Source organism: Prinia subflava (genome assembly GCF_021018805.1).
Source record: "Prinia subflava isolate CZ2003 ecotype Zambia chromosome W unlocalized genomic scaffold, Cam_Psub_1.2 scaffold_36_NEW, whole genome shotgun sequence".
Taxonomy (NCBI): domain Eukaryota; kingdom Metazoa; phylum Chordata; class Aves; order Passeriformes; family Cisticolidae; genus Prinia; species Prinia subflava.
The window spans coordinates 2,106,267-2,126,792 of NW_026960611.1; the positions used below are offsets into that span (position 1 = coordinate 2,106,267).

At 45.7% G+C, this 20,526-nt stretch overlaps 1 pseudogene; it reads left to right on the forward strand.

Moving 5' to 3' along the window:
* Positions 1-240: 240 nt before the first annotated feature.
* The window catches only part of LOC134565146 (T-cell surface glycoprotein CD1b-3-like), a 38,670-nt pseudogene continuing 18,384 nt past the window's right edge, over positions 241-20,526 (forward strand).

The following is a 20,526-nucleotide window of genomic DNA, read 5'->3' on the forward strand; positions in this document are numbered from 1 at the left end:
CCACCGGCTGGAGAGCGGGAGTGTGCAGCACATCAGCCACTCCAAACCAAGCCATGCAGCCATGCAAAGTGTATGCAGGGGCAGTTGGGGGACGCCCTGCACAGGTGGGACACAGACCGCAGGGAGCAACTGTTTGCAGACATGCAGCGCTGTTCCGCAGATAGTGGGACGGTGGTGGAGGGAGAAGAGAGACAGCTGCAGACACCACTCTGGTCTGCGGCATGGGAAGGATGCACGGTGATGACGCAGACCGTGGAAAGCGAGGCAGGGACCGGGGGCACCAGTCCAGCACAGGCGGCGCGAATCCAGGATGCACGGGTGCCGGTGGGATTTGTACTGAGCACCAGCGCAGATCAGGGCGGGGAGGACCTCGGGAGAGATAGGGGAGAGGGCATCGCTTCGGGCTCTGCCATGTCAGAGCAGGCAGAGGAGGGGTGTGGCCACTCCTGAGGTGTTTTTTTCCACATCCCCATGACAGTGCAGACAGGGGCGAGGCAGGGCCAGGGTGGGATTTCCCTCTGGGCGCCGCCCCTCCCCAAACCCCTCTGCAGCAAACCCAAGCAGGGCTAGGCTCTGCCCATTCCGTCTCCTCACAGCAGTGATTAGACAGTGGGATCCTCCCGCAGAAACCTCAATGCATGACCGAAATTAAAAGCAATTATGCAGCAATGCCAATGCGCTGCAACAGTTAAAGCAACACAGCAAACATGCTCGCAGCACCCAGCCGGCGCTAGACGAGTGGCACTATTGCAAAATTGCAGCTTTTTCTAAGCATACTACACAAGGATTGCAGTTTTCTGATCCTCAGCCAGGAGAGGGGGAAGATGTGTCACGGCAACAGACAGTGTTCAAGATTTATAAGAAACACGCAGCAACACATTAAGCTGCTGTGATCAGGGCAAAGAATTTTTCACAAACATGTCCATTGCATCACATTGGCACGGAGTCAGCCGTGCCAGGGACCCCCTCAATGTTTTCATCAACCCCAAATCCCTCAGTTCAATCAGAACGGCCTAGCTAACCAGGCTAGCAAATGCTGAACCCAGTTGGTTCAGCGACAGCGCCATGCAGTGGCAGAACAGCAACATTGCTTTGGATCTCCAGGCAGACCACTTTCACAGCTTCAACAACAAAAACAACAACAACAAAGAAAGCTTTCATCAACTCCTGAAGACAACAAAGTTCAAGATATTCTAGCCCAGAAACAGCAGCAAACATTCATCGTTGATGACAGCAAGTCAGTTCAAACTCCACATGATTTTTGGACTGCAGCACAAGCTTCTTTTTCCACTCAATCACAATCATCTTTATTTTCAAAAGATTTTTTAAAGCAATTATTCCTTCAGTTGAAAGACTCTGCTCTGGAATTTTATCAGAATTTAGCAATGCATTTCCCTCAATTACCCCTTCCAGCACAAGGTAGCCACACCCTTTCTGAATCCTCTGCAAATAATCCCTACACATTTGTACCAAGGCTACCTGCTGGGTCAGCAGCGATTTCAGCCCTGATTTCCTTTCACTGTGTCACATAGGTATTATGTGCAGCACAGAGAAAGCAATTTCCTGGTCCTCATACAGGAGGGAGAAAAAAGATTTACAATTTCCACTCCTCATCCAGGAGAGGACTAAAAGCCAGAAATGGCAGCAAGCTCGAAAATGGAAGAAACAGCATCATGGCAACAGCAACTGAATCACATTTGTGCAGATTCACAGGATGAAAGAATCACAACAGACTGGAAAGAAATCAAAAAGAAAGCATTGAAAGAAAAAGAGCTTTGATATAACAAAGCATGGAAAATATCGTGTTACCAGTGACTTATGATTTACAGGATGCAAATCTAAGATGGGAGCAATCGGATCACAGTGTGCTCAGAGACTGGAGAAAAGTGAACAATGAAATAGCAAAGCTACACCTGCTTAAATTCCTTGCATTTTCAAATGCCAATGCAGAATGTAGATGCATCATCAGTGCAATGCCTGGTCGACCCTCTCTGGCAGAGATGGTGAAGGCATACAGCAAAGTGGAAACATCTCAGCACATCACCTCAGTGCAGGCCAGCGACTGAAGAAAACAGCTTGAAAGGATGCCCCGAGCCCAGGAGTAAGGAATTCTCAAAGCACTTCAACAAGTGTTTCAACAGAAGAGCACGTGGACTTTTATTTTTCCCAGTGCTTCAGTCCGATCCCGGCTGCCTTAAGTGTTCCTGGATAGGGAGTACTGTTAAGTACCTCCTGTCCAAGTACCTCAGGCGAAGCTCCCAGGCTCAGGCAATACTTAGAAAGCTTAGCTATCAGTGATTTCAGCTCTGCAGTGACAGCTCTTTGCAGTGTTAGCTCTATTAGCGATTTTCAGCTTATAAGCTTGCTAAGCGCCTTGGCAGACGCAGGGAGAGAGAGGAGAAGCGCAGTATGAAGTTCCACAGATGAATCTTTATTGGCATCCTCCGTGAAGGGTTTCAGCGACAGCTCTTCTACTGAGCTGGGGAAAAAGTGGGGTTTTTATAGGGTACCGAGGTTTTGAGAAGTGGTCCACTGGTATGAGTTGGGGTAGAAAGTGACCTATTGTCTTACAGGGAGATAAGAGAGGGTCCGAGAGCAGGAGAGGGGTTATTTGGCCTAGTCACCATGACTAGGCATTTCTTTGCCTTTAGGCAACTGACCGCCAGAGAGGCCTCTCAGGCCTCATGGCTGCAACAATTCCACTTTCTGTATTTAATAAAAAGGCGTTCCCAATAGTTCTTTTAAAGCAATGGACAAGGCATGAGAACATAGCTAATACAATGACAATTACAATGAAAATCCACAGAATTCCTTTAACAAAAGATGCAACCCATCCTGTTAATCCCCATTGACCAAAACGGTCATTGACCCAGTCTGGGTTCTTTTCTATTTTTCAGTCCTTCACAAGTTCCCTCAGTTTCTGGATGTTTGAGTGGATGGATTCTGAGCATGATGAGAGATTGAAGCAGCACATCCCTTTGAAGTCTTGGCATCCGTGTCCGTGGGCGAGCAGCAGAAAATCAGTCACTGCACGGCTCTGGAGAGATGCATGTCTTGTGGTTTCCTCATCTTTTAAAAGATCGCTCAGGGCAGCAGATGTAGCCTTGGCTTGCTTACTAAGTCAGCACCCTAGGTGATTTATTTCACCAAGGGCCTTAGCTGCAGCTACTCATGGTAAGAATAGGGAGACAGCAATTCTTTTTGGTTTATTCCAATTCTATAATTTGGGATTGCAATTTTTATCAAATTCCATATAGGATCTTTTGTGGTGATTTGCTTCACTTTTTTTCCAATTATGTAACAAGGTAATATTTGGCGTGAGGGTAGAAAGTCTCCCAAGGCTACAGGGACCTCCCTGGAGGTGTGAGGGGATCCCAGCCCACATTCGGTCACCACAGATGAGAAACGTTCCTTTGGGTAGTACTTTGGGATGGAGAGAGGATACAGATATCACGCGAGTGGTGTAATTGCACCAATCTGGATAGTTATAAGCTTTGTTAATGGGTGATATGTCTTTTCTGCATGTGTTTTTCACCTGGTCAATTTGTGGCCCATTATTCTTTGGACGTCTAAAGTAAAATTTGATACAGTATGCTGCTTTGGTGGACCCCAGCAAGTCCAATTTTTGGGGTTCCTCTAGAGCATTAGGCAACATTTTTGCCCACTCATCCCAAGTATCTACCGCGTTGAGTCTCTTACCTGTGGTGCGGAGGAGCTCTGAATTATAGACGGGCCAGTCATCTGCTATGAAAGGAATCCCTACTAGACATGTGGAAAGTGGGTTATCAGCACTGCCCGTGGATAAGCACATGTTATCCTGTTTCAATGTTTTTGCTAAGGTTACCCAAATATTATGGCTAGGCTGTGGGCTAATCCAGCCGAAGGCATACGGTCCGGTGAAGAGCATCCAAGCAGAAGTGAGGAGAGCATCAGTTTTCATCTCTGGACAGTGATGGGGCTTCTGATATGGAATATAAGCAAAATTTGTTATCTTTTATGATGGGAGGGGAGAGTTAGGGTTTTTTCCCCTCATTCCTTTCCTCTGTTCCTTCCCCCCTTGTTGCCCTGGTTTTTCTGAGATTTTGTATAGCCTTCTACTTGCTTATAAGATGGAGTCAGTTCTTTAGTTACTTTACAATATTAAGGGTCGGTTTTTCACTTTCTCACACTTTGGAACATAAACAACCTTTCTTGTTTTTGTTCACTGTCCTTTGCTTACATATTTCTAGCCTGAAAATAATGTTGGTTGACAGCTGATCTGGCCAGTGGGGTGAAGGAGTATTAACCCCAGAAGCCAATCCACTACCAGACCCACAAAATTATAAAATGAAAAGAAATAAACAGGCTGGGTCCCTTTTTCTGGGGAGCAGCTTTCCACTGCAGACCTCTGCCTCTGTGTTGTTGTTTTTGCGTTCCGGTCAACACCCAACACCCCCCCCCCCTTTTTTTTTTAATTTATATATATATATATATATATATATATATATAAGCAAGGGATGGGTAAGTGGGTGTGAGGTTAGGGGTTTTTGGTAAGAGTTGAGAAAGGGAATAATAGGGATCTTTAGGGTAAAATTAAAAAAAAAAGGGAGGTAATAATATGTAATTCATAGAACAATTTTGTGTTCAGGCTATGTCTGCCTTATGGCTTGACTGATGCAGCAGAATGTTGTTCATCTTTTCTGTTTCATTTGTTGTCATGTGATGGGACAGTCTTTTCTTTGGTTTGTGGACATTCGGCGATGCCTTCGTCTCCAGGCAGAACTTGTCTGGTTTTGTGGCGGTCTTGTATTTGACTCAGAGGAATTCTTGTCAGTGTTTGATTGAGTAGTGTTTATAGTGCTTAGGTATGGTTTTATGTTTTTTCCTGGGTACCATCCTGGGCCAGATGATAGTGAAATGCATGCATATCCTCTACCCCAAGTAATTAACTGGAAAGGCCCAGAAATTTGATGTCTCTGGGTCCTTCACTAGCACAGGTGGTTTCTCAGCAAGCTTTGCTTGGGTGGTATTTGCGAAGTAGCGAAGTACTGGGGGGTCAGGCTCTGATGTTGCACCATTTAGGAAGTTGATGATGTACAGAGCCTTGCATAGTCTTTCACCTGGAGATCCGATTTTTGTTTCTCTTTGCTGCTGATTGAGGACTCTTTTGAGGGTTTGATGTGTTCTCTCTATGATGGATTGTCCTGTGGGATTTGCAGGTACGCCTTTCTTGTGTTCTATTCCCCACTCACTGAAGAACTCTTTTAACTTACGAGATGTTGGAGTCCAGAGGATCCCTCTGACAGCCCTGGAGTATAAGGGGGCTGTACAGGGGGGTCTGGGATCTGTACAAGGGGGTCAGCCAGCCTCCCACAGAGCCCAGAAGGACTCTGATTCTAGCTTCTATCCATGGAAGTGAATGCTCACATGAAGAAAGAATCGCAGATCCTAAGAATTTTGAAGTAGATAGTAGTTTGTTATAGAGATTAGGATTCATAGTATACGGGGCTGAGAGGACAAGATGGAGGAATTGGGGAGTGGCCCCTAGTTTCCTTGTTCTTGTTCTCATCCCCCATCTTTTGCTGATTTGGACTTTAGAGATTGGTTTAGAATAGAACTGACATGTTAGCGTAGCAAGTTAGTATTGGTAATGTTCTGTAAACAATAAATACGTCTTGGACTGTGGTTGGGTCGGGGATTCGGTACATAAGGTACGGGCTCTCTGATCCGCCCCAGTCCAGCGGCAGCCAGTCCAGCGGCAGCCAGTCCAGCGGCAGCCCAGTCCAGGGCAGCCCAGCGCCAGTCCAACGGCGTGTCTTGCTTTGCTGGGGACGCCTTGCAAAGCCGAACAAGAACTGTTAGATAATATGAAATAAACAACCTTGATAACTTGAGCTGCTGGACTCACAGTGTCGTCTCTGCCTTTGGTGTGAAACGCTCAGGGCAAAGAGAAGACAGAAAACCTTATTATCTTGGGGAACAGCAACCCCAGGAAAATACCCAGGGAACAGCAACCCTGGGAGAAGATTACACCTCCTGGGGGAACGGCCGCCCCGAGGAGAATCTCAGGGAACATCAACCCCGACAACGAGAGACATAGGCAGGTCCATTATCTGTTTTGATCTGTTTTGGTACTCCCAGGGTAGTGAAGGCAAGGAAAAAGTGCTTTATGGCATGCTGTGTAGTCTCTCCTGGATGAGATGATGCAAATACTGCTCCAGAAAATGTGTCAACTGATATGTGCACGTACTTTGACCTTCCAAAAGGTGGGAAGTGAGTGACATCTGTCTGCCACAGCTGGCAGCTGTTAAGTCCTCGGGGATTGACTCCTGTCCCCATAGATGGTATCTGGTAGCTTTGGCAGTTTGGGCAAGTGGCAACAATAGCTTTTGCTTGATCTTTTGAGAGCTAGAACATTCTGATAAGGGCAGCTGCATTTTGATGATAAAATGCATGTGACAGCTTTGCCTGGGCAAAAATGTCAGGGATGTTAGCAGTCTCTGTTGCCATGGCCAATGCGTCTGCTTTCCTGTTCCCTTCTGCAATGATACCTGGGAGGTCAGTGTGTGACCTCACATGCATTACATGGTAAGGTTGCTTTCTGTGGGAGATTAAGCGTGTTAATGCAGAAATCAATTGGTGTAACTTTGGATTGGAAACGTCTTTGAGAAGGGCTTGTTCTGCCCTCATAGCTATACCTGATACATATGAAAAGTCTGTAACAAGATTAAAGGGTTCGTTTTTGAATTTCTCAAAGGCTCTGACAACAGCTGCTAACTCTGCAATCTGTGGAGATGCCTCCACAATTTGGACATCAGATTCCCATTTTTGGGTCTTAGGGTCTTTCCATGTCATTACAGACTTGTGGGATTACCCAGAGCCGTCTGTAAAGACTGTTAGAGCTTTGAGAGGTGTTCTACTCTGTACTAATTTTGGGGTCAGATTAAAGGTTATATTAAAGAGTTTATGTTTTGGGACATGGATGGAAATTTGGCCTGTATAGCTATCTAGGGCATACTGGAGATTTTCATTGTTCTGAAGCAAATGCTCCAGGTCTCCACTGGTTAATGGCAAGTATATGCATGTGAAGTCACACCCTGCGAGAGAAGGGAGGCAAGTTCTGGCCTTTTTTATTAGATGAGCTGTTGGAGTCCAGGATATCCCTCTGGCCGCCCTGGAGGGTTTGGAGACCAGACAGGGGGGTCTGGGATCTGTACAGGGGGGTCAGTCAGACTCACACAGAGCCCAGGAAGACACTGACTCTGATTCCTGTCCATGGGAGTGAATACTCACATGCAGGAAGAATCACAAACCCTAAGAATTTAAAATAAGTAGTAGCTGGTTTATTATAGAATATAAATATAGAAATTAGGATTCTTAGTATATGGGGCTGAAGAGACAAGATGGAGGAATTGGGGAGTGGCCCCTGTGCTCCTTGTTCTTGCTCTCGTCCCCCATCTTGTGCTGAGTTGGATTTTAGAGACTGGTTTAGAGTAGAATTGACATGTTAGCATAGGTAGTAGGTATTGGTAAAATTTTGTAAGTAAAAAGTACGTCTTGGACAGTGGTTGGGTCAAGGGTACTGTACATAAGGTGCAGGGTTCTCTGATCCGCCCAGTCCAGCCGCGTGTCTTGCTTTGCTGGGGACGCCTTGCAAAGCTGGACAAGAACTGATAGATAATTAAGAATAAACAGCCTTGATAACACAGACTGCTGGACTCAACTTGTCGTCTCTGGCTTCGGTGTGAAACACCTAGGGCAAAGAGAAGACTGAAAACCTTATTACCTCGGGGAACAGCAACCCCGAGGAAACTCCCAGGAAGCAGCAACCCTGGGGGAAAACCTTAATACCTTGGGGAACAGCAACCCCGAGGAGAATCTCAGGGAATTCAACCCTGAGAATGAGTCATGATTTCTTGGAAGATGGTAATTTTCTTTGAAGGTTGGTTGTTTGTAAAGATCCATTCAAGTATCAATAAAGAGTCTCAAAGCTGAGTATCCATTGGAAAATCAGTCCATGGAACCGGGGTGCTTATCCTAGAATGACAAAGTGGAAAGGCAGGCTAGGCTCGAAGCGATGGGCTCGGCGTGAAGATAGGGCTTCTTGGACTTTGGTGATGGCATCTCGGACTTCTGTTTTGAGAGTGCGTGGAGAGTCCAGGTCTCCGCTGCCACGGAGAAGGTTGAATAGAGGAGCAAGGTCCTCTGTTGTAATTCCTAGCAGGGGACGTACCCAATTGATGGATCCACACAGACTGTGTAAGTCTCTCAGGGCTTTTGGGTAGTCTCGGATGACGAGCTGCTGGGGTACGATGGTCCTTTCACGGATCTAGAATCCAAGGTAAGTCCATGGGTTGATGTATTTTGTCTTCACGGATCTTGAACCCTGCTTTTTCTATGGTTTCACTGGTCTTTGTAACTGCTTTGTCTAGGTAGGCTTTGTCTGATGCACAGACCAGGATATCATCCATATAGTGGTCGATGATTGCATCTGGAAATAGACTCCGAATGGGAGACAAAACATGAGCAACATACCACTGGCATATCATCATTGAGACTTTTAGACCTTGGGGAAGAAAAAGCCAATGATATCTTTTGAGTGGAGCCTCTCTGTTAAGAGAGGGGACAAAAAAAGCAACCCGTGGAGCATCCTGGGGGTGCAGCGGAATGCTGAAGAAGCAGTCTTTAATATCTATGATGGCAAGTGTCCAGTCTTGGGGCAGCATTGATGGTGAAGGCAGTCCAGGCTGAAGGGGGCCCATGTCCTCAATTACCTCATTGATTTTAGGCAGGTCCTGGAGGAGCCTCCACCTGTCCGTTCCAGGCTTTTGCAGTACAAAGACTGGGGAGTTCCAAGGGCTGGTGGTCTCAACGATGTGACCTTTGGCAAGCTGTTCTTCTACAAGGGCTTGTAGTGCACGCAGTTTTACTTTAGGGAGGGGCCACTGTTCCATCCAGATCAGGGTTTGGCATTTCCAGGTGAGCTGAGGGGTATCTGGTAGGGCGCGCTCTTCAGTGGCCCCAATTAGAAATCCCGACTGGGAATGTGTAGGGAAGCTCCCCATTGGGATAGAACATCCCTTCCCCAAAGGGTGATGGGGGCCCTTACCACAAATGGGCAGATAGTTGCCAACTTGCCTTCAGGCCCTTCGATGAGGACATTGTGCTTGCTTCGCATGGACACTGTAGCTCCACCGATCCCTGAAATCATACCTGGTACCGGTTCTAGTTCCCAGTTTGCTGGCCATTCTGGGCGGGCAATGAGGCTCACGTTGGCGCCCAAGTCCAGCAGCCCTAGTCGGTGGATTTTCTCCCCTTTGCAGGATAGGCCACACTCGATGGTAGGCTTATTAGGTCCCAAAACTAGTGCCCACATTGCCATAGGTTTGAGAGGAAGCTGTTCCTTGTGATTTTTTGGGAGTAGAAAGGCTTGTGCAATTGGAGTTCCCTTTAAAAGAAAAAATGGTAAGTCTGTGCAGCACAGCTGGACCAAGATTTCTTGACCAGGGTGCACTGTTTGTACTGCTGGAAAAACAAAAATTTCATCCGGGACATTAAAGGTATCACCACCTTTTGGCCCATACTTGCTAGTGGGGACACGATAAACATCTCTTTTATTAAAGTCAATGGATAAAGCAGTTACCAGCTGGTGCCAGGTTCCCGTCTGTATTGCTCTATATGTTGGATCCCCTTCATGTGACGTGGCATCTCCTGGAATGATGCATGGTTGGGTCTGCATGGCTTTTGATTTGTTGTCTTGGTGTGGAGCCTGACCACGCTCCGCTGGTGGTTTCCCGAACGCTGCTGGAAGCGCTGCCGATTTTGGGGTCTTTGGTAGGAGTTACAGGGGATTTGGGTAGGTGACCTATCTGGATAGTCCTTTATAAAATGTCCAAAGTCTCCACAGTGAAAGCAGCGGGTCTGGTCTTAGGAAGTCACTACTGCAAACGCACCAGAAACTCCTTCTGCAATACCCTTAGCAACTGCTTGGGCCACTGTGTTTTCAGTGGAGAGGTGACGTGTACAGCTTTCCACCATTTGTTCTATGGTAGGTTCTGTATCCAAGGGTAAGGATCTCAGAATAGTTTTACATTGTTCATTAGCATTGCTCATGGCAAGTTTGCATAACAGTTCTTTTCTTGCCTCTATGCTCTCTATCTGTTTATCCAGAGCATCTTTAATTCTGTCCACAAATTTGATAAAGCTTTCATCTACTCCTTGTTTAATATTAGAGAAGTGTAGGGTAGGGATTGAGTCATCTGGGGTAAGAAGTAAGGAGGTCTTAGCTGCAATAGCCAGGTCCTGCCTCAGATAGTTTTAGCTTGACCTGAGGGTTTCTGCAAATTCCCTTCTCCAGCCATCTGTTCAACTGTATAATTTGGCCTATTAGCATCTTTAGTGTATGTCTGATAATATTTTTAATTGTTTTTTCCAATGCCTTTCCCATAGCATGTATTCTGTCGGGGATAGGAGGCAGTGGGCAATATTCTTAACATCATGGGGTATTAAAACGTGCTGAGAAGATAGCTTCTAGGAAATTTTAAAAAATATGTGAACTTCTGCCGTGTTCTTTGGCCACTTTTCCAAGTTCTATGAACTCTGTTTTTGTTAGGTTCCCACATTATTCTAGTGGAGGCACCACCTCTTTTTTCCCTTTATATAAGTTATGGGGAAGGCAGATATTTTCTGAGCCAGCTCCTAGTCCCCTGCTTGAGTGGCTTGCAATTTAATTACAGCCCATGGATCAATGTCGTCTGCATCAGAACTGGAGTCACTGTCACTACTGTCCTCAGATGAAGAGTACTTTTTCTGGCGTTTTGGAGTGAGATTTTGCAGGGGTGTGGGGTGCTGGAGAGAGGGTGGCAAGACGTGGCTACAAGAAGTGCAGTTGGGACAGGGTTGAGGGGCGTGTAAAAGCAGTATGCTACCATGAGGTGTCTCAGAAGTGCTTTTTAGGGAGCCGTAAGGGTTTTGTTGCTGCAGGGTCTGGGGATAAGGGAGTAGCAGGGGGGTGGGATGGCGGGGGGCAGCCTTGATAGGAACAGGCACAGTTACATTTGGAGGTACCGTGGGGGCACGGTGCTGTCAACACGTGAGATAAGCGGGCTCCGTGGGCTTTGCAGGCACGGAGGGAGGGGTTTGGGAGCAATGCAAGGGAGGGGGATGGGGGCAGCGCGGAGGGTGGAGGTGTGGACAGCACGGAGTTAGTGTTCTCCATCCCCGGGGGGACGGCTGAAGGTGGAGCGACCATAGGAAGGGGGACCGAGCGGCGGGGGGCTTGCGGAGAGGGCTTGGGGGTGCCGGGGGCAGCGGTGGTCCCGGGGGTCCTGGGGGCGCAGGGCCGGAACGGGGCAGGACCGGCGGGCACGGCGCATTTGGGCCCTACACCCCTGTGGCGGCCAGAGTTTGGAGAGAGAGGGAGAAGATTATCATTTGAAAGGACAGTGTCTGGCAGGAGAGATAAGGTGGAATGCTCTCCACAGGTAGAGTTTGAGAGTTCTTAATAATTTTTTGTTCTACTACTTTGGTAGTATTATGAAAAATGGGTAGAAATCGTGTAACAGAGAAGTCTCCATTAATTTGGGAAGTGTATATTTTTATCCCCACTGAGTCCCAAAAAGAATCTAAAGTAATAGAGTGTGTATTAGTATTTGGAAACTGGGAAATAATCCATTTTATAAACTTATTCAAGTTAGTTTTTGAGAATTTAGTTTTAGAGAAAGAAGGGTTGTTAAGGGATAGAATTTCTAAGATTTGTGAATATAAGTCTCTCTCGTTCTGGGATCATTTTAATTTACTATTTTTTGATCCCATTCTAATGTGGTTCCCATTCCCCTCCCAGCAGAAAAAAAAAGAGAAAAAAAAAGAGAAAAAAAAAAAGGAAAAGAAAAAGACCTAAGTAAAGAAGCACACAAAAAAGGCTGTCATATACTTACTCTTCAGCTGAATGTGTGTCAAAAGACTGCTGGTAGGGTGGTCTGCCAATGTCTGACTCCTCAGGGCTGGATTAAGAGGGTCGTCAGACGGCCTCTGCAGGTAGATTCTTCTATAACAGAGAAGTAATCTTCAGAAGGCTGTAGCGAACCAAGGCAGTTACTGTTCTCAATGAAGGCTGGTCTGCTGGGCTTTGATCCAATTCGGTGCGCCACTTTTTATTTTTTCCCTGTGCTTCAGTCTGATCCCGGCTGCCTTAAGTGTTCCTGGATAGGGAGTACTGTTAAGTACCTCCTGTCCAAGTACCTCAGGCGAAGCTCCCAGGCTCAGGCAATACTTAGAAAGCTTAGCTATCAGTGATTTCAGCTCTACAGTGACAGCTCTTTGCAGTGTTAGCTCTATTAGCGATTTTCAGCTTATAAGCTTGCTAAGCGCCTTGGCAGACGCAGGGAGAGAGAGGAGAAGCGCAGTATGGAGTTCCACAGATGAATCTTTATTGGCATCCTCTGCAAAGGGTTTTAGCGACAGCTCTTCTACTGAGCTGGGCAAAAGTGGGGTTTTTATAGGGTACCAAGGTTTTGAGAAATGGTCCAATGGTATGAGTCGGGGTAGAAAGTGACCTATTGTCTTACAGGGAGATAAGAGAGGGTCCGAGAGCAGGAGAGGGGTTATTTGGCCTAGTCACCATGACTAGGCATTTCTTTGCCTTTAGGCAACTGACCGCCAGAGAGGCCTGTCAGGCCTCATGGCTGCAACAGTGGACATCATAAAAAAGGACCAGAAGAAGAAAATACAATCATTCGTCCCTTTGTTGTGGAGTAATCCATCATTGTGTGGGAAACACAATGTGAGAAAGGGACATCCTCTTATAAAGAAGATAAAATAGAAGATGAAATGGAAATGAGTTTTTACCCAGAGTTTTTCGCTGTAAGTTTGAGTCATGTTTCCACATTTTAGTGTTGTTGAGATCAATTTTTGTGTGGTTTAAGTTTGAGTTTGAGTTACATATTATTAATCATATATTTTTATAGTTTATTTCAAGTTTGGGCCCTGATGAGTTAAAGTTTATATTTAAGTTTCATGAAGTTTAATTAGTAATGACTTTATATTTTATTGATTTGCTGTATATGGATTTTATAAGGTTAAAGAATGTCAAGGGGTTAGTACTGGCCAGATGTTAATGCACCCATGAGTGTTTTTCCTAATGAGCTACTGTGAGATGTGGTCAAGAACAGAGCAGAGCAGGCCTAAAACTTGTAAAACAGAGAACAAAACTTTATTACATTACATAGGAACAGAAATAGAAAGGAAAACTCTAAACACACACACAAAACAGAAATGAAACCTTCCCAGAACATTTCTTCTCCTCCCCCAATTCCCACTCCCTACATGTTACCCTCCATAGACCAAACCCTTGGGTTTTAAATCAATCACCACTCAAAAAAACTAATCTTCAATTCAGCAAGGGAGAGAGGAGCCTCTCTCGCACCACAGACTGCTCTTCAGAAAACATGGGTCCATGCCTTATGTGTTTCCATGTCACCCGTGGCACCACTCGGAGAAGTTGCCGTGGTGACACCCTCTTTTCCATGTCCAGCGCTCTCACCACTGTCCATGGCCTAAGGCTGCTATAGGGCTCTTTTAAGGATGCTTGCATGCCGAGCTTTCCCCCTTTTTCCCCTGGGGCCGAGGGTTCCAAGAGCAGGTCTCCCCTGAGGGCAGAGGGTGCCACCACACCCTCCCCCTCTCTTCTCTGTTCACTCCACTCTTAAAGTGCCAGTCACTGTAGCAAAAGCAGAGGCAGCTGCATCCACCCAAATGCAGTTTATGGTCAAAAGAGACTTGAGTTCAGTCTATGCCTAACATTATGCAAGAAAAGTCCAGCTCAGAAAGCCACTCCTCTCATTCTTTGCCCATCCAGGATTCTTTTCATCTTCTAACTTTATCATCTTGGTCCCAGGCTGTTTCTCTTTCTCTTCGGAAACCACTAGCCATGAGAATCAATGTCTGGGAAAAAGTTTCTTTCTGCCAAGGAAGGGTTAACAGTTTCTGGCTCTCGGCAGGGCTGCGAGCTCAGGCACTCCCAGGCTCGGCAACTCTCACACGCAGCTGGGCATCTTCTCCCGGAGGCGGGGGGGGGGGGACAGAAGGCACCTCTACAGTTTTCCACCCCTCCATCCTGGATGGGGCCAGCTCAGCTCCAGTCCTGTCCACTCTCTTTCCCCCTTGGGGCCCCAGCTTACTTCAGCTCAGCCGCGTGGTTCCTCTCAGCCTGGCCATGTGGCTCCCCTCCCCCGCTCAGCCTAAAGCTGAACAGGGGAGGAGGCAAAGATGTTTCCCTGCTGAAACCGGAGCCCAAAAAGAGCCAGGCCTTCTGAGAGTCCTTGCTTTTAATCCCTTGTGTCCTCGGAGGCGTGTCCAACCTCTCAGTGGCCACTAAAAATGCCAATATTCAAACCTGACCACTGATTGGTTTGACCACAGCCTCTTGAAAAAACTCACTTCCCCTCAAACCAGGATAGGTTACTGCAAGTTGTAGTTTTTTAATCAAGATTTGTTTATGTTGAATTTAAGTGTTGTTTGATTTAAAAAGTTATTTAAAAGATTATAAAAAGTATGTCGAATTTGCAAAGTTTAGTTATTTCTTTTCAGAAATGAAATGTTGCAGCCATGAGGCCTGACAGGCCTCTCTGGCGGTCAGTTGCCTAAAGGCAAAGAAATGCCTAGTCATGGTGACTAGGCCAAATAACCTCTCTTCTGCTCTCGGACCCTCTCTTATCTCCCTGTAAGACAATAGGTCACTTTCTACCCTGACTCATACCATTGGACCATTTCTCAAAACCTTGGTACCCTATAAAAACCCCACTTTTGCCCAGCTCAGTAGAAGAGCTGTCGCTAAAACCCTTTGCAGAGGATGCCAATAAAGATTCATCTGTGGAACTCCATACAGCGCTTCTCCTCTCTCTCCCTGCGTCTGCCAAGGCACTTAGCAAGCTCATAAGCTGAAAATCGCTAATAGAGCTAACACTGCAAAGAGCTGAAATGACTGATAGCTGAGCTGCTAAGTATTGCCTGTGCCTGGGAGCTTCGCCTGAGGTACTTGGACAGGAGGTACTTAGCGGCACCCCCTATCCAAGAAATACATACGGCAGCCAGGATTGAACTGATCTTGAGAAGCTCCGGGAAGGATAAAATGAAACAGTTTCAATTGAAATTACGATGATGGAATATTGATAAATAAGGTTGATTTTATTGTTATTTGTGAATTGTTTCAGTCTTTTGTGTTTCATTTTGAATTCTTAAGCCTATGAGTCTTGAAATATAATTTGTTGAAATGTTAAGTATTGATATATTGATTATATAGTGTGAAAATATATATAAAAATAGAAAGTACTTTTAAACTGATTTTACAGTTAAGTTTTTATCATCTATCATTTGTTTATAAGGTTTTTTAAAAAGGCATTTGTCATTTTTGAATTTTTCTATTTGTTATTTAGCCATTTAAGGTTTTCGTAAATACTGTTGTTGAAAAATGTAGTTGTATTGTTAAGTGCAAATAAGAATTTTTTCTTAAGCTTCATTTTGAGTATATGGTGTGTTTCTTTTGTAATCAATTTTGTATGTTTTATACAATATTTTCCAGACTGCATGTAGTTTTGAAGTTTCATTTGATTTTTTAACTGTGTTATGCATTTCTTTTGGAATGAGATTTTGGGCTTGTTTTGGTATGTCTTGTATGAGTAGAGGCACTGCATTTCAGTTTGTTAAATTTTTAGGTATTTTTCAGAAGGTCTTGGAGAGAGATACCTGAAGCATCACTGATGATGCTTCCATCAGCTCTTGATCCTGTGATTGTTCCAATTGGTACTCAACTGTTTTCAAGAAAAGTTCTAGAAAAGATGAATTCCTGAGTGATCTGATCAATTTTTCATCCTAAGTTTTAAGTGTTTCTTTTGCGTAAAAATGTTATGGCAGTTTGTTGTATTTTGAGCATTTTATGTTCATTGTTGTTAGAGGTTTTATTTAAAAGATATATTAAAGAGCATCATTCCAACTTGAGGTTTGGGTCCTGGCCAGATTCCGATTTTAACTTGGACGGATGTTGTTTGCCAACAAAGCCCAGAGGTTTCGGCTCCAAAAAATAATATGCAAGTTATCTTGACTTGGCAATTTGATCCTATTAATATAACAGCTGAATCAACTTTGAGGTGAAACCTGATGTCCTTGCCCAGGAAAGGGTATCAGGATCTTCACTGAAGGAAAGTGTTTCAGCAGTTTGCAGTCTCTGAGGTGATGGCAAAAATGTTTTGATAATTAAGCTTCATTTTCATTGGTATGCCGATTTTTTTCTTTGTGTTGAGCATTCTTTTCATTGAAGTCTTTTGTCATGTTTTATAGTACTCATGTCATGTTTTATATCTCCAAAAAATTGAGATAACCTTCATGGTTCAGAAGGAGAGGAGAGGAATGGTGAGTGGGAATTTAAGCAGAATCCTGAACGTTGAGGAAAATTTAGTATGTTTTAAACTTTTGACAAGTTCTTTTGTAGAGTCCACTTCACTGAGCATCAAGTGGAACTTGAAGAGAAATTTGAAGAGAATCCTTTAGTCTCGAGCAAAAACCCAGAGACAGGATGGATTGGAAAACCATTCAAATAGAAGGCTTGGGGCAGGGGTTGTGCTTGTGTTTTCACAGGAGCTGAAAATGAGTGTCAGCAAGGCATGAGAACCTCTGCCAAAGTCAACGGCATCAGACGCTGGTCCCGGAAACGGAGAAGCGAGCACGCAGATGTGAACTGGTGTAAAGACTGTGGACATCTCTTCATTTGGCATGCAAAAGATTTTGGAACTTGGGATTTCTTTTAGGACTTGAGTGGTGTTGCATTTCAGAGATTCCCACAGAGAGTGAGGCCTTTGAACATGCAGTTCAATCAAGTGTCATACTTGAGCCTTGTGTTCTCACCGATTGCCTTAGGCAGTGGGGTGGTTTCGCCCATGATTCAATCAAGGGAGAATGATTGGGAAACTCTGGCCAATGCATCAGAGTTGAATATCTTTCATTTGATATACTCAAGATCAGGGAAATTCTTTCCAATATGTTTTATGAGTTTGTTAGCAGGCAGGTGATCGAGCAGGCAGTCCATCCCAGAGGACATCCCTCCAGCAATTTCACAGTTCATTTTCGAACTAGTGGACAAATGGGATGTTCAAATGAAATTCTTTTCTGTGGTTCTTTGTGAACCTCGGGAATGATAAATCTTTGGTTCAGCAAAAAAGAATTTTTGCAAAAAGTTTGGTTTCTCCTGGAGTGACACAAAAGAGATAACATCATAGACGTCACTCCAAATCATATGATTTGTGAAAGTGCATCATCTTGGTGTAACTACACTGAGATGTCAGATAAACTATCAAGCTAGGTTCCAATGCAATTGCCACAAGGGATCTTTTTCATTTGTGAAGACAGGATTTAGTGTGTGATCTCTGCAGATGTCAAGGGTGGTCCATGCAGCAATGGGAGACTTTCTTTGTTAACACCTGGGTGACATTGATAGAAGAGCAAGAGAGGAAAGATCTGTTGAACAATATGATCCAAGTTGTGATGGCAATGCGGATAGCATCAGGGATGATCTTGTCACAATTGGGTCAAAGGAGCTGTTGGTGGAACAAGTATGCCCATGCCCCTTCTCTTGCACTCAATGATTTGTTAACTGATATTGAGTGTGAGATGAAAACAGAACAGCAATTGATTATTCATTGCTGATGCTGGGACACGAGTGCGTGAGTTTGAGGAGATATCATGAGAACATAAGACAATTGGAAAAAGGGTGTGAACCAACTTGATATGAAAATTGGGCCTTGGATGGATGGAGTGTTCAATTTGTTTAACCTTTCATCGTGGTAGAGGGAACTTTTGAAAGTATTTGTGTTTTTCCTGTTGAGGCTTGTGATTCTTCTGATGTTTGTGCCTTGTTTGCTTCAATGGATACGGCAGACTATGAACAGAGTTGTCAGAGAAGTGTTTCTTGGTGCAAACAGGAGGGGGAGATGTCAGAGTCCAGGACATCCCTCTGGCCACCCTGGAGGGTTTGGAGAGCGGACAGGGGGGTCTGGGATCTGTACAAGGGGGTCAACCAGCCTCACACAGAGCCCAGGAGGACACTGCTTCTGATCCCTGTCCATGGGAGAGAATACCCACATTGTATGAAGAATCACAAGCCGAAAGAATTCAAAATTAGTAGTTACTTTATCACAGAGTGTAAATGTAGAATCTAGGATTTTTAGTATATGGGCTTGAAGAGGCAAGATGGAGGAATTAGGGAGTGGTCCTATCATCCTTTGTGGGATTGCATTTTATGGAAATGGTTTGCTCTGGCTCACCCCTGGAAAATGTATGGTTTATCCCAAGTCTGTACCCTCCCTGCACTATCGTGTATCTGTAACTTGGCTGGAGAATGTTACTGCGCCCACTTTGAACCTCTGTGTTAAGTACCCAAACGCAGAAGGTTCGCCCTGTTTGCCCTTCTTCCCCCTGGAGGCCTCCGGAGGCTCCCCTTCCCTCTCCCCCCTTCCCCCTCTCCCCTTCCCTTTGCCCACTCCAGCAGGACCATGCTCCCTGCCTGGAGTGAGGCTCTGAATAAACCCTCATCTCATCAGCACCCCACCGGCGTCTGAAGTCTCTTTGCCTGCCAGCACGGGAACACCCACGACCCTAGGACCCGGGGGTCTCCAGGGGGCACTCCCCGGGGACCCCCCAAAATTTTAAACTACAACACTCCTTGTTCTTGTTCTCATCCCCCATTTTCTGCTGACTTGTATCACAAGGATTGGTTTAGAGTAGAAATGACATGTTAACATAGGTAGTAAGTATTGGTGAGATTTTGTCAATAAAAAGTACGTTTTGGACGGTGGTTGGACCAGGGAAACAGTACAAAACATCCGGGACCCTCTGATCCGGGCAGTCTGCCGCGTGTCCTGCTCTGCTGGGGACGCCTTGCAGAGCTGAGAAAGAACTAAGAGATAATGAAAGAATAAACAACCTTGGAAACACGGGCTGGTGGACTCAGTTTGTCCTCTCTGGCTCTGGCGTGGGACCTTTCTGGCGAGAAAATCCCACGAGCCCTATATACCTGGGGGAACAGCAACCCCGAGGAGAATCTCAGGGAACAGCAACACAGAGGACCAGGGGGACAGTGGCTCTCATGCCAGGCTCTCTGCATTTCTCAGGCTGTCCTGTGTGTCTCTCTCAGCTCAGGGGCAGAGGGAATGGGAGAAGGGGTACAGAAATTAGGGAGAAAGGGGGTTTGCAGTGGCTGTTTTTCCATCTCTTTTTTAATTAATTCTTTACAAATTAAGAGGAACACCAGGATAAACGTAGATGCTATTTTGTCTCCTTTTTCTACTCTAGATGTCAACAGTCCTCCAACTTTGTCCCAGGCAGAGACAGAATTTACATTCTGCTAGGTAAACTGAGGCAGGTTTAAAGACAATCACCGAGTGAATGGCTTTAATTTCCCCTTAGAGATTTTAACATTCCCACCATTTAAGGTATCTAGGGTTTGGGAATAAATGCCTCTTTCCTTTGCAGAGAACTTAGAACCCATTTTTGATGTTAAAATCCAATCTGCACAGTTTCAATCTACCTCTGATTGCAGCAAATACAAACCAAAACTGAAAACACAACAACCAGACTTAGGAAATGGTTCACAGTTTCTCCTCCCCTCCACTTTGAGGTAAGAGGAAGAAACTCATCTGTGAAGAAGCCCGTGGCTTTTACCGACGCTGCTACAGCACCTGGCTGTTGGAGCCGGGGAAAATGCAAAATCCACAGGTCTGTGCTGCCTCTGCCGGCAAAAAACACTCACCCACTTTTGCCTGTGCCTCCCCCGGCCGTGCCTGGGACCCGCTGCTACCCCCCACGCCAAAACCCCCAACCCACATGGGGCCACCCTTGCCCATAGCCGGAGTTCTGTGCTCCATCACCCCCATGCACTTGGGGGTCCCTTTGGGGTTTCCGGCAAACAGTACTCACCCCTTCTCTCGAGACCTCAGCTGGTCAGAACTGCTGCAAAGGAGTCCTTGGTCTTGGAACCGATTCGTCTTGGGCTTTAGACGAATTTGTCGTCTCCTCCCTGGTCGGTGTGTCGTGCAAAAGGCAACAGTCACAACCAGGGCAGTCGACTTTCCAAAAGCTTCCAAAATCCACTAGTGGAAATCCAGCTACAGCATGGGGTCTCAGACCAAATGGGAGGCCCCATGTTGGGGGGCCAACTTGTCAAAGGTCCCAGGCTTCTGGGGTCAAATCCTGGCTAGCTCTAGACCCCAGAGTGTTACACCGATAATGGACCAAAGGCAAAAGACAGAAGCGCTCTTCCTCCTCAGGACCACGGTCTCACTGTTTTATTGTAGAACTCACCTCCTGAGCAGCAAAGAAAAAGCACGGGGCAGGCCCGGTTTTATGCCCAAGGAAAAGGGGGCAGGGAGAGGGGGAGGAACTACATCCAATGGGAAACGACCCCGGGAAGGGGAGGGGGCATGGGGAGGAATTGAATAGGGGATACCAAAACCCAGAGGGGGTGCAGAACAGACCATGTGCAAAATATAACAAAACTACTTT